Genomic DNA, 2865 nt, shown 5'->3' with positions numbered 1-2865 from the left:
CCAGGAGCTGATCTCTTCAGCCTGATAGCTGGGAACGCTGCTGATGTAATTCAGTTTGTGTCCAAAGATTTGGGAACCAGGGGAGCCAGTGATGTAAATTCCAGTCTGAGGGCTGGAGAAGTTGAGGTGAAACGTCCCAGCTCGTACAGTGAGAAGAGAACACAGACGTGAAATCTCCTGCCTTTTCCTTTTGCTCTACACAGACCCTCAACCGATTGGGCGATGCCCACACACACTGGGGAGGGAAATGTATTTACTGAGTCCCCAGGTTCAAATGCTCATCTCATCCAGGAACACCTGCCCGGACCCATCCAGAAATGATGCTTCATCTGAGTGCCCTGTGACCAGTCAAAGGGACACATAAATTTAACCATCTCAGTGACCATCCACGCTGATTTGCCCCACAATGAGGTCCCAGCCAGGACAGGACAGTTTCAGTGGTAAAACTGGGAAATTTCTGGCAATCAGGAGGCTTGGTCATGGCCCAGTTCTGGTTCTTATGCTTGGGTCCACCCAGATGTTCAAACCAGGAGGTCGATGTTGACGATGCAGTATTATTCGGCCATAAGAAGGAATCAAGTACTCATATGTGCTTCAAGGGGAAAGAACAGTGAAAACATTTTAAAGAATGAGAGAAGCCAGACACCAAGGTCCACATAGGGTATCATGGCATTTGCGTGAAAAATCTGGGACAGGCAGGAAGTACATTAATGTTTGGAGGGCTGGAGTGACAGGGAAAGGGGATTGCCTGGTGAGAGATAAGGAGTTCCTTTTCCGGGGATGAAAATATCCTGGAAGATTGAGTGTTAGTGGATGTGCAAACTTGTGAATACATTAAACACCACTGGATCCATCACCTTAAAATGATGTATGTGATGGATTGTGAAGCCTATGGTAGAAAGAATATGAAGGCTTGGTTACTGATAGATACAAATTACACTCAAATGATTCAGAAAATAAACGTTTTGTGTTCCTGAGTGTGTGCTATGTGTGCATATGGATGTGTGTGCGTATAGACATACAAAGGCAGAGAGAGAATGAGAGACAACGGGATATGAGAAAGGTGAATCTTGCAAAATATTAAAAACTAGTGAATCTGGGAAAAGGTTCTGCAAGACTTCCTTATAGACCTTTAAATTTTTATTTAAGTTTTTAATTACTACAAAATAATAACAAAAACAAATGAAAGCCTCAGTTTAGGAGTGAAGGGATGAATGAGCTCAGAGGACGTGTCAGTCCCACTTCTCCATGAACTGGGAGCACTGTGCACAGCGCTACTACTTGTAGATGAGCTGCAGGAATAATCAGCCTCGTCCCCAGCCTGGAGCTCAGGGATGGTCAGGGAGGCCGTGTTCGCAGACTTGGAGCCAGAGAAGCGGTCAGGGATCCCTGAGGGCCCTTTATTCACCTCATAAATCAGGGTTTTGGAGGCCGTGCCTGGGCGCAGTTGGTACCAGCCACCAGCGTTATATTTCCCGATGTCATTGCTGGTTCCAGCAACAGGAGATGGTGACCGTCTGTCCCGGATTCCCGGACAATGAGGGAGGCTGAGTCAGGCCAGTCTGGGCCCAATACCCTGGAAAGGGGACAAACACACTCTGGTAAATCCCGTTCTGGGGCCCAGGTCACCTTGAGAACAAAGACACAAAGGATCAGCCAGATGTCCCTGGGGTCGATTCCCTGGAGGCCTCACCTGTGCCCTGAGTGAGGAGGGTGACAAGGATCAGAGCCCAGGCCATGGTGGAGACACCCCAGACGCTGCCCTCTGAGCCCCCAGCCCTGAGCCTGCTCCCCCAGACCTCTCTTATCCCCTCCCCCTCACAGAGGAGGGAGGGGCCTCCATGCAGATCAGCTTCCTGCACCTGATGCTCCTCACCCCTCTGCCCTGGCCCTGGACACTAGATTTTCTGCATCCTGGCGGGAGAATACAGCTCAGGGATTTAAACGTTTTGACACATAGATGACATGTATATACAGGAGCATGAATGCTTTGTAGCTGGTTTGCAGGGAGAGAAAGACCAGCTGAAGTCCCTCAGGTAATGAGCTCCTGGACCTTCAGGGTCTCTGCTGGGGCAGGACTCTGTCTCTGGGAACCATAGTGCAGGGGACATTCTGCAGCGCCCTCTGCTGGATGCCTATCTCCAAGGTCTCTCTGGGAAAGAGACAGGCCCACCAGGGGAAACACCTGCTGTTTGCTGGGTGGCTGTGGGGAGCCCCAGCTGCAGCCTTGTCCCATCCCCGCCCCCACTCTTCGTTCTGAAGCATCTGCACATCGAATCCACGAGCAGGTCCTTGACCCCCAGCCCCCCACCCCAGGTCCCAGACTGGCCCTGGACCCTAGAGTCTCTGCGTCCCTGTACAGCAGGGCTCTTCTGAGAAGACGAAAACTCTGTGACACGTTGTCCTTAGTCAGGACACTGACCATTACAGGGCCCAGGAAATGGGGCCATCCTGGGATGTCCCTGTCACGCACTATTTGAGTCAAGACGTCATTGGCCAATAATCCCGATAACCACTCTTTGGGTTTTGCGGGTGGAAGGTGAGGACAGGGGCCCGAGGGGCTGGGGTGACTTGGAGGTTCCATCCCGTCTCCTCCCGGCACCACACGGGAGCTGGGGGTGTGCATCCCCCTCCCTCACCTGTACCGTCAGCAGGACGGGGCCCCTGCCCCCCGTCCCCTGCCTCTGCAGGGCTCAGAGGAGGAGCCCTCGGACCCCCCCACTTGTTCCTCCTCCTCCTCCTCCCAGCTCAGCACCAGCCACCCTGTCCCTCCTCATCCCCTCCATGCCCCTGTCCTTTGTCCTGCAGCCTCATCAGGATGGAATTGTCACCTGCCTCCCCAGGTGACTCAGACCCACCCCTGCA

General features: G+C 52.7%; 1 pseudogene; it reads right to left on the bottom strand.

Annotated features, from left to right (window-relative positions):
- Positions 1-270: 270 nt before the first annotated feature.
- On the bottom strand, positions 271-1739 carry LOC114892909 (annotated as a pseudogene).
- Positions 1740-2865: the final 1126 nt, after the last annotated feature.

This window comes from Monodon monoceros, unplaced genomic scaffold (genome assembly GCF_005190385.1).
Source record: "Monodon monoceros isolate NGI ecotype Baffin Bay Population unplaced genomic scaffold, NGI_Narwhal_1 Super_Scaffold_1, whole genome shotgun sequence".
Taxonomy (NCBI): Eukaryota; Metazoa; Chordata; class Mammalia; order Artiodactyla; family Monodontidae; genus Monodon; species Monodon monoceros.
The sequence above is the reverse complement of the archived record's forward strand: the minus strand, read 5'-3'. Positions and strand labels throughout refer to the sequence as shown.